Below are 18155 nucleotides of genomic sequence, written 5' to 3'. Positions count from 1 at the left end.
AAAGGGAACACTACTATGAGGCTTTGCAGTAGGGGAGAGAGATGGGGCTCAACTCCAAACACAAGGGCAAATGGAGATATACAGTCAAGGAGCAGAGCGGAGATCAGTGGATGGAAAACTACTTGGAGGAAACAGCAAGGCTAGGTGGATTTTTATAAGAGGGATTTGACAGGATTCTTGCTGTAGGCAGGCCGGGGTGATAAGATATGAACGTCTAGAGATGAGGAATTTGATCAGCTATCAAGAATGGGAGATTTTCACTAAATTGACCTGGCAGGATTCTTGCTAAAATTGGACTAAGAAAGCCAAGGACAAAGCCAAAGCCCTAAACCTAGTCAGAAAAAGGACTCAGCAGAGCCTGACTCAAGTTTGGTCAAGGACAGAGTCTTTGTCACTAATCACATCTCAAATGCCCAATAACCACAGAGTGGTCAGCATATTGGACAATGCAGCCCTAGACAGAGCTGTTAATGTGCAGGAAACACAAGACAGAAACACATTAGACACCACCACAGAGAAGCAAGCAGCCAAAGCCAGATAGTAGGAATGTCTACAAGACAGTTTGATTTCAACAAATAAACTGCAAGAGGAGTAAGGAGATGGAGGGGAAACCTCTACACAAAAAAAGATTCAAGATGTATATAATCCAATCACATCTATGACTCTTGTTTGGATCCTGACTCAAAAGAACTAAAACAAATGTATGGCACTTACGACACAAATGGAAATTTGAACACTGGCTGGATATTTTGTAATAGTAAGTAATTATCATTTAAGTTTTTCAGGTATGATAACAGACTTGTAGTTATGTTCAAAGAAAAGGATAAGGATGTTTTTTAAGGATACATAGTGAAGAATTTGTGAATGAAATTATATGGTGTTTCAGATTAAAAATTATTATAAGGGGTATCCATTTATATGAAATATCCAGAATAGGCATAGCTATAGAGACTGAAAGCAGATGAGAGGCTACCAGGACAGGGAAGATGGCAGAATAGGGAGTGAGTGCTTAAAGGATGTGGGGTTTCCTTTTGGAGGGAATTAGGTAGTAGGGATGGTTGCACAAGATTGTGAATTTCCAAATGCCACTTAATTGTACACTTTAAAATGGTGGAAATGATGAGTTTTATGTTAGATGAATGTTACCACAATAAAAAAAGAAATATATTTGAAAGAAAAATAAGACTATATGGAGAGGAGCATGTGGGACTATAGATGGAGCAAGGAGTTAGAGTTGATCATTGTTGAAAGTGGGTGATAGGTCCAAAAAAAAAGAAAGTGGGTGATAGATGGGGATCATTTTATTATTCTCTTTATGTTTGTGTATGTCTAACATTTCCCATAATAATAACACTAAAGAACAAAGTCTGTCAACCATGAGGGAAATTTGAGTATGGACTGAGTATTTGATGATCTTGAAGGATATTATTTAAAGCACGATAATGACAGAACGGCATAGTGTCTATGGAAAAAAACAACCCTTATGACTTATGGATGCATTCTGTATTATCTGCAGGTGAAATGGCATGATATTTTGAATGTGCATCAAAATACTCAGGCACAAAAGAAAAAATTGGGGAGGAGTTAGTTTGAAACAAGAATTGGAAAATGTTGACAATTTGTTTAAGCTGAGCAATGGGTACAAGGAGGGAATTATATCACTCTCTCTAATGTTTTATGTTTGAAACGTTCTAAAACAAAGTACTTTTAATATATGTCAACCCTTATCAGCACCCCTTAGTAGTCCCGTTTTTCATTCCAAAATGTAAGTTCTGACCTGGACTCCTATATCTAAGTGGTTTTGAACCTTAACATTAAACAGAAATGTTAAACAAAATAAAATGTTAGGTCATGCCTTTCTCTTTGAAAATAGTGAAATACCTGGTAACTACTCACAAGTGTTTGTTGGTTTAGAATGTGACTGTATGAGAAAGTTCAGCACATCTGGCCAACAATACCCTGCCTTCCTTTTGCACTGGATGAAATAGAAGAGCATGTTCATTTCAAGAGGATGTTTATTTTGGATGTGGAGTATTCACTAGACTTTGCCTCTTAACTCAGATGGGAGCCAGGAACAGGAGCACCCACTAATAAGCTGGATTTTTTTTTTTTAGCTTCAGAAAGCCTTGGGGGAATATGTGTTTGCAAAAAAAATTTTCCATATTACCACACATGCCAACTCAGTAACTACAAAAATAACACCACCAGATTAAAAAAGAGTTTATCACCCCTGTAATTTCCATTTTGAAGCCAGAGTATTACATTGATGGAAAAAGGCCTTAATGCACAATGAGGCTTTAATCTGAGACCTTGTGCAACAGAAAAACTGGAAACATTTTTGAGTTCATGAAGCTCATTCTCAATTTTGACCTAAACCAGCTGTTTCATTTAAGCCAATGGATATTAAAAAACAAAACAAAACTATCCTTTCTGGAGCCAGATCCCACCTAGCAAGGCCTCAAGAGACTTGTGCTCCTTTAGGAAAGCACTATTAGAAAACTTTTACAAGTGTGCTCCATCCCTGGGACTGTGCTTAACAACTGGCATAAAATATATATAGCCAAGTGAATGAGAGTTCATCAGACACATAGCGTGACCTACTAGGATGGCTAGAACCAAAAAGACAGACAATAACAAGTGCTGATGAGGATGCAGAGAAACTGGAACCCTCACACACCGATAATGGAAACATAAAATGGTGCAGCCACTTTGGAAAGCAGTCTGAGTTCCTCAAGAAATTCCACATGGCTCAGCAATTCCCCTCCCAGGTATATACCCAAGAGACATGAAAATCTACATAAAATTTATACATGAATGTTCACAGCAGCATGATTCATAATATCCATAAAGTGGAAACAACCTGAATGTTCATCAACTGATGCATGGATAAACAAAATGGGGTATAGACACACAAGGAAATACTTCTTGATAATAAAAAAGAATGAAGTACACATACAGGCTACAACATGGATGAACATGGAAAACATTATGTTAAGTGAAAGAAGGCAGACACAAAGGCCACATATTGTATGATCCTATTTATATAAAATGTCCAGAGCTGGCAAATCTAGAGAGATGGAGTGGTCGCCTAGGGCTGGGTTGGGGAAGGTTGGAAGGAAATGGGGAGTGACTGCTAGTGGGTACGAGATTTCTTTTTGCGGTGATGAAAATGCTCCGGAATTAGTAGTGATGCCTGCACAACCTTGTGTATGCTAAAACCAACTGAATTAACACACTTTAAAAGGCTGGATTTTACGGTATGTGAATTATGTCTCAATAAAAAAAGTGTTTTCAAATACATAGCACTTCACTGCCACCTCCCCATCGTTTCCTTGTAGGAGCAAATAAAAAACAGTGTGTAGTGAGTAAGATAACAATCTAGTTCCTCTCCTTTGCTTAAGTCATGCTTGGAATTTAACCCCCAGCCTATACCAATCCACACTGATCCGAACAGGTAACACTTCACACTGGGCGTTGCTGCTCTTTCACCACTGCATTACACCGTGCAAATGCCATGAAAACTGCGCACTATGTCAGTTAAAAGCAAATGTAAAAACTGGGCAGTGACAGCATGGAATTCAGCCTTCTCAAATGGTGCCCTTCTAAATCTTGCTTCAACCCTGCTTCTGTCTTACCCCAGATCCGAGGCTCCAACAGAAGTACCACATGAGGCAGCTCCATCTGGTGGTCCAGCCGGGGAGGGCAGGTCTCCAGCCTCGTCCCAGGCTTCCTGACAGGCATTTCTCTTTTCCAGCCTGTGGGGAAAACAGTTTAATAGCTCAGTCATGTCTCACTTGACACAGTGGGTTATCTTTCAGATATGCTTCTGAAACTGTATAAACCAGATTTTCAGAAGGATAAGTGAAATTTGAACAAATTCAGGGCAGGCTTAAAAACTAAATATTATGAATCATTTTGTCGAATGGCTAGTTACCTCTATTTCTTTGTTGGGTCATATTGATTTCATATATCTGGTTTACTTTGAAGAACAGGAGATGTATAATATAGAGATTCTGTATTATAGATACATGTGTACATATCTGAATATTTATTTATACCTATAATTCATCCAAGAAGAGCTTCCTGAACCCAGAAAATAATTAGGTTAGGGTCTTAAGTAGAGAGGTGAATTTTAAACTTTCTTTTTAGCAGCTTTCAAAACCACACATCTAAAACATACTTCGTAAGTTAAGCTAACTTATTAAGTTAGTAAGGCTAACCACAAGTGGGTTGTGTCTTATTTTCTTCATTCTTTTTTTAATTAAGTGAAAATTCTCTCTCAAATAAATGTATATAAGAATGAGGCACAGTAAAATATATAAAATAACAGCTAAATTTAAAAAAATTATCTTGCCCAAATTTCCATCAACAGGTGAATGAATCAACAAAATGTGGTGTATACATATAATCGAATAGTGTTCAGCCATAAAAAGAAGGAAATCTTGACATATGCTACAATACTGATGGACCTTGAGGACATCCACAAAACAAGTTCAAGACAAATACTGTATGATCTCACCTACACATGAAATCTAAGAACATCAAACTCATAGAAACAGGGAGCAGAATAATGGTTGCCAGGGACTGAAGGGATGGGGAAATGGGGATATGTTGGTCAAAGGGTACAAACTTCCAGTTATATGATGAATAAGTTCTAGAAGTGTAATGGTGCCTATAGTTAACACTGTATTGTATGTTTGAAATTTGCTGAGAGTAGATCTTAAAAGTCTCAATCTGTGGGCTACCGATGTTTTGGTAAATCATACTGTTGACACTAATGGTTCTCCCCCCCACTATCGAGGCTTTCCGGTCCCAAGCCATGTCCTTGGTCACCCTCCAACAAGTATCCTCTGAGAAGTGCAGGCTGCGTATAGCCTTCAGATCACTGGTGGCAGCTGGAGTCCACAAAAAGATCTAAAGTCTTCAAGGAAAAATAAAATATTTTTCTCCATATACTTCTGATAAACTTGAATTTAAGAAAACTTAGGATTTTTATATAAATTGCAGTTATCACAAACCTAAAGTGTGTACATTCACCATAAACACTCAATTGATCAGTAACATTGATTTGCTAGGATGCATTTGATCTTAGCTAATGTATTTTTATATCATCTGTATATTATTACTTACATTTGTCCAGTTTGCAATTTTTGTTGTTACTACAGTGCTTCATCATATTCCCAATTTGTAAAAGTGGATCAGCAGTCCACTGAAGCATAAGAGTACTTAAGAAAAAGTTATCTAAATATTGCCGTGCAGAATGACTTCATAAATGCAAATGCCTAAAAAAGTCAGTGTGAATATAGAGCTGACTCTCTATTGCTGGGGCAAGAGAATGTGTAATGTGATGGGCAGACAAAAAAAGAATAGGAATAAGAAATAGAATAATTATATGAAAATTAGATTTTGTCTTTAGATCCCTGTGCTGTGCCTGTTATGAAACTGTCAAAGAGTGGCAGGAAGCCACCAAAACCTTGAACACTTTTCATAAACAAAGAACAATGACCTCTGGTAAACCGAGATTTTTCTAGAATAAGCCAAAAACTGTGCTTTCCTGGATGCTAAAGGTTCAAGTCGTACTACTGCCAAGAAGTTTGCAAAACCACTCACAAAATTAATGGAAATGTTATGCTAGGAAGGAAAATGGAATAGCCTGTTGGCAAAATTCTCTGATCAAATGATGGTGTTGTACATCCCCTAATATCAATGGCATTCTGTATAAACAAGCACTTATGGTGCTTATGTGAATAGGAATTTCACATTACAGCTATAATAAATTTGCTCCTGGCATATGAAAGGAGCATGTGTGAGTGAGAATTGTTCAGTTCTCTTTTGTCTCTGAGTATCCATATTACAAAAGCGATTTCTCATATAGGTAAAAATTATGGTGGCAGCCAATGCCAGGGTAGCACCAGCTATGCAAGCAGCAACACAGGGCTTTGCTAGGTGAACCAGATTGGTGGCAAGTGATAGAAAAAGATTGAAACTGCCTTACACCATAGAGCATTTATTGGCTCACATAACTTAATTCAGGCATTCAAGCAATATCATCCCAAAGCTGTTTCATCTCCATCTCTGCTCTCTGCTTTCTGCTCTGTTAGCTTCATTTTCAGGCTCTGAAGAGTATCTCTCACCTACTCTAATCACACATGCTCTCAGGTTGAAGTCCAATTTTCCACTCTTCCAAAAGCCCCAACCAATGTCTACTTGAACCTCACTGGCTAAATCTAACTGGGTCACATGCCCATCCATGAATCAGTAGTTTCTTTGGCCAAGGGCATGCAGTGGTTGGGCTTGCCACGCTTGAGTCACCATCCATCCCTGGAACTGGGGATGAATTCAACTCTCACCATAGACCACAGCCTGAGATGCAGGAAGGGCTGATCTTCCAAAAGGAAATCAGGGTATTACACCAATGAGGGTTGAGTGGGAGATGGGGAGGCGGGATGATAATAGATGGCAACTATAGTGTGTGAATAAGATGACATTTTCCATACAAGTAAAATGAGCTTTTTCATGCTCATTTGTGCACTTAGGACAGCCTGATATCAGCAATATGCTTTTTGATTCAGTATGGAAGTAATCTGACAAAATGACTACCACTCAGTATACATTTTTTTCCAGTATGCTGGGAAAGTAAGAGGCAGCATGCACAAGATGGTTTTCCCATACTGGGGTGGATTCACTATCAAGAAAAAGGTGCTCATATAAGCAGGACACCAATAATGTCAGTAAAGGCCATTTCTGCATACTCCAGTGCTTGCAGCTTTTCAAAGAGCAGTTCAGTGATGCATTTAATACATTGACTATCTGAAGTTGTCACTTGAGATGCAAAACTGTGGTTTCTAATGTTCAGCATAAGATATTTTAAAAGATCAGACTGAGGCACAAATGGCTGTCACCAGGACTTTCACCCTCTCTCAACCTTTGATGAGTTTCTTCATTTGATGGAGAAAGAAATCACTGCTATATTTGGGGGTATATTTTAGAATCACAAGCAGTTCTAGTTAAACAAGGCAAACTGACCTCATACATATATCTTGGGTCCCTTTTGAAACCCCATTAAAAGACTAAAAGGAAATTTTTAAGACACACTCTCACAGGGAAACAGAAAGCCTTCAAAAAGTTGATGGCTGATATGAAAACAAAATTTTGAAAGCTGGAAGGTGGATAGCCAAATAGCATATGATATAATGGAGAAGAGAAAGCTAAGTGCCTGCAAGGTGGGAAACCAATAAAAAGTAAGATGATTCATGTCAATAAACCCCCAGATAAACTTAGGAACTAGAGAGAGAACACTTGGAGGGTGGGATGCAGGGTGGTGCCAAAAGCAGAGCTGGGGAAAATTCTTCTAAAGGAACAGCTAGACCTTAAATCTCCAACCTACCTGTACACACTCCCCAAAACGGAATGAATGAAGGTAAAAAATTAACTTGATTTATAATAAAGAAACCTGCAGCTTAGCAAAGCTGGTTCTAAGACCATTTGAGAAACCAAAATGTATACCTTCAAGCAGGAAAAAGATGCTGAAGAAAGTTAGTTTAGAAACAAAACTATTAATAATTTATAGGACAGAGAAAGAAGAACAAAGCTGGGGTATTATGCTTCCTGACTTCAAACTATACTACAAAATTACAGTAGTAAAAAGAGTATGGTACTGGCACAAGAACAGACCCATAGATGAAAGGAATAGACTAGAGAGCCCAGATATAAACCCAAGCATTTATGGTCAATTAATATACAATAAAGGAGCCATGAATATACAGTGGGGAAAAGACAGCCTCTTCAACAGCTGGTGTTGGCAAAACTGGACAGCTACATGCAAGGCACTGAAACTGGATAACTGTCAAATTCCAAACAAAAAAGTAAACTCAAAATGGATCAAAGACCTGAATGTAAGACATGAAACCATGAAACTCTTAGAAGAAAACATAGGCAAAAATCTCTTGAACACAAGAATGAGTAAATTTTTCCTGGACACATCTCCTCGGGCAAGGGAAACAAAATAAAAAATCAACAAGTGGGACTACATCAAAGTAAAAAGCTTCTGTAGAGCAAAGGACACAATCAGCAGAGAAAAGCAACCTTATATGACAAGGGGTTAACATCCAAACTATATAAAGAACTCATATATCTCAATACCAAAAAAACAAATAACCCAATTAAAAAGTGGGTGGAGGACCTGAAAAGACAGTTCTCCAAAGAAGAAATACAGATGGCCACCAGGCACATGAAAAGATGCTCGACATTGCTAATCATCAGGGAAATGCAAATCAAAACCACAATGAGATATTACCTCACACCAGTTAGAATGGCCACTATCCAAAAGACAAGAAATAACAAGTGTTGGAGAAGATGTGGAGAAAAAGGAGCCCTCCTACACTGTTGGTGGGAATGTAAATTGGTGTAGCCACTGTGGAAAGCAGTATGGAGGTTCCTCAAAAAAACTAAAAATAGAAATACCATACAACCCAGTAATTCTACTTTTAGGAATTTACCTGAAAAAAACAAAATCCCTGATTCAAAAAGATATATGCATCCCTATGTTTATAGCCACATTATTTACAACAGCCAATATATGGAAGCAACCTGAATCCATCAATAGATGAATAGCTAAAGAAGAAGTGGTACATATATACAATGGAATATTATTCAGCCCTAAAAAAAAGAAATCCTGCCATTTGCAGCAACATGGATGGATCTAGAATGTATTATGCTCAGTGAGATAAGCCAAGTGGAAAAAGACAAATACCATATGATTCCACTTATTTTGGAATATAAAAACAAAGCAAAACAGAATGAACAAAACAGCAGTAGACTCATAGACACTGAGAAGTGACTGGTGGTTACCATGGGGGAGGGGTTGGGGTGGGTGGGTAGGGAGGGAGAGGGGGATAAAGGGGCACAAAAATTTTCAATCATAATATAAGTTGGTCATGGGAATAGTAGTACAGCATGGAGAATATAGCCAATGATTCTGTAACATCTTCCTATGGTGACAGATAGTAACCACACACTAGAGGGGGTGAGGATTTAATAATATGGGTAACTGTTGAGCCATTATGTTGTATATTTGAAACCAATACAAAATTATATATCAATGATACTTCAGTAAAAATTAAAAATTTTTAAATAATAATAATAATAATCTATATGACAATAAAACCATTACCTTTGGGGTTATCATTTCTGCTAGATACCTCTATTGAATAAAAATCTACAAGTTAATATGTAAGTTCAGAGTATGAACCCTAATTAATAGAAGGCAATATGTCAAACAAAAGTACATATTCCTAGAGAATGAAATTATTCTTGGGCAAGACAGCACTGCCATATGACACTGAAAGGACATTCAGTCATCCTTTTGCCTTGTTTACATGTTTTGGATAATTTTTCTTAATAAGAGAAATAAACATCTCTTTGAAAAGCCATAAATTGAATACTTACAAGCATTCACCATATTACAGTAGTAACATTAATATTATCTCACATGTGGTTTCAACCTTTTCTGCTGTTCTAGCTCCTTCCCTCTTCAAACACTGGTTCTTAAAACTAAATGTGTAAAACATAACTGGGGGTGTTTGTTTTTTAGAAAAGACAGATTCAAGCCCACCAGAGATCTTGATCATATTTTAATTTTTACATAATTTTAATTACTACCTAAGTGTATTATGTGGACACTCATAAAGTAAAGAAGGATTTCACCACTGACTGGGCAGAGTCAAGGGACCCACACAAGGCAGCCACCGTGCCCACGAGCCTCCCGGCTCTGCCTATAGTCACATTCCAGACTGTCTTCTCCACGTTCATCTGCAGGCCCTCAAGTTCCCACTGGCCTCTTTCTTGCTTAAGTTTTCTCCTTCCTCAAGCCTGTCAGCCCACCATCTCCCAAACCAGGATAATCTTAATCCCGTCCTCATACAGCATCATTCATTCCTTTCTCCTCTCTCTTTTAAAGTCACCGTTTATGAATAAACTTTATTCCCAACTCCTTTAAAGTTCTACCCTTTGATTTACAAAAACCTTATCTTTTCTCAAAAACCCTGGCTCATGCAAATCAAAAGCACCGGCTTTCATGTTATGTCCAATACTGACCTTCCCAAATACCACCAAAATAAACTGTTGATAAGCAAAACTGAGCTTATTCCATATTGCAGTAAGGGAGAGCGCTACCTTGGCGGTCTCAAAGCATATCCAAAGGGTGAAGGCCAAAGGCCAAATTGGGAATTTTACAAGGTTGTTTTTTTTTTTGGCAGGTCTGGTTTAAGACTGGTCTTTCATATGGGTTTGAGTAGGAATGAGAAAGGATCTGATCTTGATAATAATAAGATACAGTAGTTTTAGAATTGGTGGGCACAATGAGGGGAGTGTTGGGTCAAGTCTAATAGAACAATTGAGCTATTTAATGCTATCTGTTGAGACGTTGAGTAGTGTGACATTCCTTTAAATCAAAGGCTTCTGAACAGAACACTAAAGTTATTTCCACTTTTCTCTTCCTCCGTGAGAGTTACATGGGGTAGTTAAGTCATATTAATAAAGACATTGGAATAGCAAAGGCATGTTAATATATACAGGTAGCAAACTGGGCGAATAGATGGACTTCATTCTCAACCACTACCTCTGAAATGGGTTTCAGAGACTACTTGGTGATTAAAAGCTAGACATTGACTTTCTCTTCGCATTCCTGCTCTAAGAATCTTTAAAATCCTCAAGACAATGGTTGCCTCTGGCTTAATATGGTAAGGTCCAGTTTTTTCAAGTACGACCTTGAAAACACAATTACATATCTGTAGCTTTTCTCTTCCTACGTAAGTATGTTAAAGCCTCTTGGATTTTTAAAAACACATCTTTCCAGGTAACCTGAGGGCACATGGGGCATTCATCATTTTCTGTGATTCCTGCTATGTTTGGCTTCTCATCATGCTCAGATACCTGCTCCCGGAGGACAGGGAGGGTCCTTGCCACCTCTGCATCCCAGCAGCTCTGGTAATAGCTCCTGTGCATGGCAGATATACACTAACTGCTTGGACAAGAAACAGCAAAAAGCAAGCAAACAAATGAAAACCCCAAACAAACAAAAGTAATAACGACCTCCGAGCCTTTTGAAAGAAGCCCATAGTCACTGTTGCTATTAAAAAACAAAATTCAACCAAGTAAACTTGAAGATCTAATTGTCTTTATTGAGCCATTCATGAATCCAGCAGCATCCTCTCTAGTGGACAGAGAGAGGCTCTGAGGAGCTGTAACAAATGGAAGGTTTTTATAGGCAGCAGGGTGGGGCAAGAGGTTATTAGCAAAAGAAAAGAAGGAATCATTTCAAGCCAGGTCACCCTCCCTTAGGTGGACATGCAGGGGGGCTTATCACACAGGTTACCTCATCTTCTTTTGGGGGTGTGTGACAGATTACATCATTGGTATTGACCAGAAAATTCCTGACCGACTACATTTCTTGGGGAGGTCGAAACTGCAATTAGGTTATGTATTAAGCCCCGGTTCGGTGATTTGGCCTAGCAGAAGTGACTGCATTTTGAGCCTGTGGTTTTCTAAACACCAGTCTCTTCCCTCTGTCCTTTGTAATCTGTCTTTTGTCTCCTCCACTCCACAACTTTTGCTAAAAGTGTGGATGACATGATTACTAACCCAACAGTCATTTCTTTATTGCTTATCTTGCTTGATCTCTCTGCACATCTAGAATTCAGAAGGAATTAATCAGAGAGGATGAAAGATAATCTGGAAAGCACAGTATCATGGAAGTCTACAGAAGAATTTTAAGAAGGAGGGAGTGATCAATATTGTCAAATACTTCAGAGAAATAGGACTAAAAAATCATCCCAGGTTTTTGGCAGGTAGGGGGTGATTTGTTTGGAGAGAGATTGCAGTCCGTTGGGATCCAACACTTCCCCAGTGTTCTTGTAAGCAGTTTCCACCATTCAACCATGGTTTGGCAAAAAGTACAAATGCAGGCAGAAGCCTGTTCCCCTCAAATGAAGGATGATGGCTACTGCTGTTGATTTATTACTAATTCCAAGGAGTGTAAACTAACAGAAACTCCCTTCAAGTTGTACTGGGGGATGTTCTTGTTTTATCTTTTCCTCCCACTCTTCACTTTCTGTACAGTAATACAAAGCATACAGACTTTGTCAAAGTTCACACAAAGACTACCAGAGCCATCCTTTAATCACATAAAGGGGGGGTATGAAACTTGCTGAGTAAGGGTGAACCCCAAATTCACAAAGTCTCAGTAGCAACTTACAAGAAAGAAGTTAGATAACCTACATACATATAGGGTTTTGGAGGCTGGCCTCAGATGGTTCTAAGGCTGGTCTGGGCAAGCAATGAACATGTGCCAGAATTTGTAAACCACCCAAGTTCCTGAACCTTGGAATACATGGGTCTGAATTGGCTGATGTTAAAACAATTTGAGCTTAAGCAGTTTTTGCTGCAACTTTGTGGTTTGCCTTTCTGGGACAGACAGTCATGTTATCCATTTTAAGAAATTATTCTGTGAACAGTGTTCCAATAATGGCATTGAAAGAACATGAAGCCATCATTGTGCCTGTTTTTAGGTTCCACATACTTTTTTCTTAATAAAAGTCAGAGCTATGCATTAGAGGTCCGGGAGCAGCATGATCTGCTGCAGGGATGACAACCTATGGATCCACTCAGCGCCACTGGTCCACAGTGCTGGGTTGACAAGGATTTTCAGGTTGTTGCTGGCGTCTTAAAGAAGGAATCCTATAATCTATTACAACTCTCTTTTAGGGGGCTTCCTGTTCTGTACAAATCGGAAAGCTAAACACTTCATTTATTAGATTCCCCTGGAGCTAGAGTTTCAGATGTGTTTTGGGTTCTGCCAGTCAGATCCCCTCAAGCCAGCAGGGCATGAGGCATCTCTGTGCTGGCATGGATTGTGGCCCCAGACCCAGGGCTTCCTTGGTTGTGCCCTTCTGGAGCATGGCTGTGAATGTCTTCCTTGAATTCCATGAGCCAAACCAAAACCCTGTCATCAAATCTTCTTTGTTACTTAAGTGAATCCTAGTTGGGCTTCTGCCACTTGCAACCAAGTCCGTAGTGATATGTTAATTTGCACAAGTATTTTGTATTCAATTTTAGGCCCTCACAAAACCTACCTGCAAACCCTAGGTTTAAAAAACATACCCCCACAGAGGGCTGTACAACACAGAGAAGACAAGTAGTGATTTTACAGCATCTTACTACGCTGATGAACAGTGACTGTGAAGGGATATGTTGGGGGGACTTGGTGAAGGGGGGAGCCTAGTAAACATAATGTTCTTCATGTAATTGTAGATTAATGGTACCAAAATAAAATAATAAAAAAATAAAAAACATACCCCACAATCATGGGGAGAACAGTGTAGCCCAGAGAAGGCACACAGTGGATCTGTGGCATCTTGCTGCACTGATGGACAGTGACTGCATGGGGCTATGGGTGGGGACTTGATAATATGGGTGAATGTAGTAACCACATTGTTTTTTCATGTGAAACCTTCATAAGAGTGTATATCAATCATACCTTAATAAAAAATTTAAAAAAAAACATACCCCCACAAACCCAATGTAAGAACTTAATAACATCATTTTACTCTTGAGTGTGTCTATATTATACTGAAAATCTAGTAGAAAGTTGATGAAATCGCTATCACATGCCTATAGTAAAGTGGTTATAAATAAGTCTTTTCCTTTTCCATTGACTCACCACAGTACCTAAAAATCCACTCTTTAGGATATACTTCTCAGTGTTAAACTATGATACCTTATTTGTTCTTTTTTTTTTTCCAGAAAATAGATACTGCATCCCAACTACAGTGGGCACTACACTACACGAAGAACATAGAAATGGTTCATGCCCCTGTGGAGCTTTAATTCAAATGAGGGAGAAAGACAAGTAAGTTGGGGGGGGGTTCTTATTTAAATGCCCCTGGTGTACCATTTATCATTTATTAAACAAAATAATTAATTAATTTACAAAATGTTTGATCAGTTTAACATTATCTCCTAAAGCTAAACATATGCCATCCCATGACCCAAAATCCCACTGCTAGATATAGAGCCAAGAAAAATCGTGCATGGGTCTACTAAAAGACTTATACTATAATGTTTAAAGCAGCTTTATTCATAATAGCCAAAAACTGGAAACAACCCAAATGCCCATGGACAGGACAATGGATAAACAACAAAGAATGGCATATTCATACAAATAAAAAACTACACAGCACTAAAAAAAAGCACAAATCCTAGCTACCCCCAATCACATGGATGAATCTTACAGACACAATGATAAGTGAAAGAAGCCAGACACTAGAGAGTACATACTGCATAATTCCATTTCAATGAAGTTCAAGAACATGCAAAATTAATTGATGGTGATAGAACTCAGTAGAGTGGTTACCTCTGGGCTGGGGAGTGGTACTGCCTGGGAAGGGAGCATGAGGGAAGCTTCTGGGTAGCTGTAAATGTTCTATATTCTGATTTGAGTGGTCTCTACATATGGGTTTATATATGTCAAAATTCTTTGAGCTTTATGTATGAGATCAGTGCATCTTACGCACTTGGCTGTTGTTTTGGTTAGCGATTGCTACAAAACAGACCGCCCCAAAACTTAGTGGCTTAAAGCAATGATGACAATTCATTATCACTCACCGTGGTGTGGGTTGATTGGGAGGCCAGTCACATGTTTCGGTCACATGGTAGCTGAGGCTGGAGTCATCTGGAGGCTCACTTGGGACGCTGGGGTAACTGGGCCTTGCACTTTCTCTATATGGCCTCTGCAGTAGAGCAGTGCATGTGCTGGCTGTGGGAGGGCGCCACTCACATCTCCATCTAAGAGAGAACCTGCTGTGAAGAGCAGAGGCAGCTGACAGCCTCCAGAGGTTGTAGCTTTGGGATCTACAGCAACTTTCACACAGAGGCCGTGTTCTCCCTGGGCCTCCTCTAGCCAGTGACTGAGTACAGTGGGGGTCCTAGCGCTGGGCCATTCCAGCCCACTGCAGAACTTCTCTAACAGGTAATATTTTCCCTGGGGCTCCCCATCAGCCTGGCCAAGAATTCTCAGAAGTAAACTGCTTCCTACCCAATCCTCCTCTTTCCCTCTTTCCTTTCACAAGTGTCAGACTTGCAACGTGATCTGAAAGCTTTCCCAGGCTATACCTGCTCTTTCTCCCTTTCCTCCTTCATTAGCATTTCCCCTAATGAGTCTCTTGCATCTATGATTAGGTCTTGGTGTTTGCTTCTTAAAGGATCCAAACTGAAAAGCCTCCTGACAATGAGTGTTTCAAGAGGAAGGAAGCAGAATCTACCAGTGTCCATAAAAGCAGGCCCAGAGCTGGCTCAGGGCCACTTCTGCCACACTCTATTGCTTAACTCAAGTCATAGAGTTAAGCCAGATTCAATGTGGGAGGGGAACACCAGAGCATGAATTTGGGGCCATTTATGAAGACTATCTACACTGTATACAGTATGTTACACCCCAATTTTAAAAGCTTTTTTAGAAGTCTTATCATTTAGAGAGGCTTTGAACTCTGGAGCTGGAGGGAGGTTGTCTACTGGGGAGATAAGAGCATCAGAAATAGAGACAGAGAGAGACCTCTCAAGGACACCACCTGTATTCCTGCCATGTGGCAGTGTTGAAAGAGAGATTTGGAAGTGTCACTGCCCATGTTTGGCCTCATATGTGGGCTTAACTGTGACCTAGATGTATTCCATTAACAGGGGCCATTTATCTGTCAGCTCAGCCTTGTATACTTCCTGGCGATTGAGGCAGGATACACAAAGGATGGGTTAAGACAAGAACTGGTTGATTTTGGTTGATTTCACCTGTGAGCCCTTATCAGGATATTTTTCAGTTTAATCATTATTTGAGATTAATATAAACAGTAATCTGATCTAATTAAGTAATTATATTGCATCGGATTTGGCAGTTAGAAAAGCCAGACACACCATTGTGCTTCCTTTTCAAAAAAATTAGAGCAGAAATAAAACTCAAAAGAGACAAAAATTTTTTTGATTTTCATTTCCATTGTGTTTTAACAGCAAATGCTTACAGTGAAAGACCAGGGAAAGGCTAAGACAGGAAATAAAAATAGAACTTGAGGCAGGTAGAGCAGCCTTTACTGAATCCCAAAGTGAGATTGGAGATAAACCACAGATCATCAGGTTCCAATAGGTAACCCGTGTGGAGGAACCAGGTCAGAGCTCTGGTGCTCGTGATATCGGACTACATAGAGGGTCTTAGCCTCAAAGAGAAACTTTTGCACTGTAGGTTGGCCTTGCATTTTCTTGGATGGTGTGGGAGTGGGAGGGGCTCTTATTTTTGAATTACAATATAGTTGACTTTTTAAAAAAGCCACATAGATCTTAAGTATATAGTTCAATGGGTTTTGACAACTATATACCCATGTAACCAATATCCTAATCAAGACATAGAATGTATCCTTCATCTCATAAAGTTTCTTGTGCCTCTTTCCAGTGGATCCCCATCCAATCCCAAACCCCTTTAATCACTCTCAGATTTTTATCACCATAGGTTAATTTTGCTTGTTCTAGAATTTCATTTACATGGAATTTGACAGAATGACCTTTTTCCTTCAACCTAATGTTTCTGAGATTCATCTATGTTGTTGCATGAGTCCTACTTATTTCCTTTGCATTACTCAGTAATATTCCATTGTATAAGTGTATCATTATTTGATAATCCATTCCCTGCTGATAGATACTTAAATTGTTTCCAGTTTGGGGCTCTGATGAATAAAGTTGCTATGAACATTTTTGTATGGGGCTTTTTTGGACAAATGTTTTTCATGACTCATGAGAAAATACCTAAGAGTGGGATTCCTAGATCCTAGAGTAGATGTATGTGTAACTTTATAAGGAACTGATAAAAAGTTCTCCAAAGTTTCTGTGCCATTTTACTCTACCAGAAGTTCCAGAAAATTCCAGTTGCTCCACATTCTCGTCAATAGTTGTTGTCAGCCTTTCTTATTTTAGTCACTGTATTCATAGCTCAATTAGGTTTTAATTCCATTTCCATGATGATTAATGATTTGAGTACCTTTTCATGTGATAATTGGATATTCCCGTATTTTCTTTTGTGAAGTGTCTGGTTTTAATGCCTTCAATCTGCCTTTTTTATAGTCTGCTTTATCCACTTTAAAGAAGAAGATATTCAAGTTCACTGCCTAAAAGAGTTCTGTGACAAAACAGATCAATTCAAGCAATATATTTAGCCAAATAGCTTTTTATACTGGTCCAATTCCACTGTTAAAAAGCAAATACCCTTGCTCAAATAAATTGGTGTGACCTCCAAAAAGTAAAATGCTGACTCTAGTATTTTATTTCCAGCTATGGGACTTATGTATGTACTCTAAATAAACAGTTTCACCACAAGCGTGACAACTGGAGGCTATGGTCTCTTATAAATAAATTATGTTTTTAAAAACTAGTCTATTTGCTTTTAAATGAACTCTGGCCTGGGGGAACATTGAAAATCATAAGTATTTCTATTCCTACAAAATAAGGCTGAGAACCTAGGTCCCTCCTGACTGCAACTTATGGTGGAGTGGGGGGTTGGGAGGGGTGCTTAAAGCTTACCAGGGTCTTGAGCTCTGTCTGCCTGCATCCCACTAACACCTGCCTCAATAGCATGTTTCAATAAAGAATTAAAATCTTACAGAACACAAGTCTTAGCTTTATGCTGTACGTGTAAATTTAATGTTGGGTATCAGCAGTGACACCAGATCTTGTTTTCATACCTAAGGATGAATCAGTTTGAATGTTTGATTATTGCATCTTCACTGGTGAAGACTTGGTACTTTAATGTGCTGTAAGGAATTTAATATTACTGAATGTAATCATAAATGTGATGGAAGGGTGTGGTTCAATGGTCATCAGGTATCTTGTTCCACTTAAACCTGACCAAAAAAATCATCTCTTTTCTTCGTTATGCATTATGTTCACATTACAACATTTCAAAGTTTTCTGATTTTTGCCTACTATTCTTATATTTAGATTTGTCATTTTCTGTGTATATGAATACTGATGCCAATTTGTTCCTGTTTTGTAATAGCAACTTGCTTTATCTTGAGTAGTTTAGTCATAGCATACTGAGTCACCTGGATCAAAGCTTCTTAAACCTTGAT

The 18155-nt window shown here is 38.8% G+C and overlaps 1 long non-coding RNA gene across 1 annotated transcript; it reads left to right on the top strand.

The window, feature by feature from the left end:
- Window positions 1-446: 446 nt before the first annotated feature.
- On the top strand, window positions 447-17352 carry LOC118926176 (uncharacterized). Its single transcript, XR_005030360.2, has 3 exons — window positions 447-757; window positions 13801-13906; window positions 17152-17352. It is a non-coding gene; the product is annotated as an uncharacterized LOC118926176 (long non-coding RNA).
- Window positions 17353-18155: the final 803 nt, after the last annotated feature.

The sequence above is a fragment of the Manis pentadactyla genome, chromosome X (assembly GCF_030020395.1).
Source record: "Manis pentadactyla isolate mManPen7 chromosome X, mManPen7.hap1, whole genome shotgun sequence".
NCBI lineage: Eukaryota > Metazoa > Chordata > Mammalia > Pholidota > Manidae > Manis > Manis pentadactyla.
Note: the sequence above shows the minus strand (reverse complement) of the source record. Positions and strands in the feature narration are given on the sequence as shown.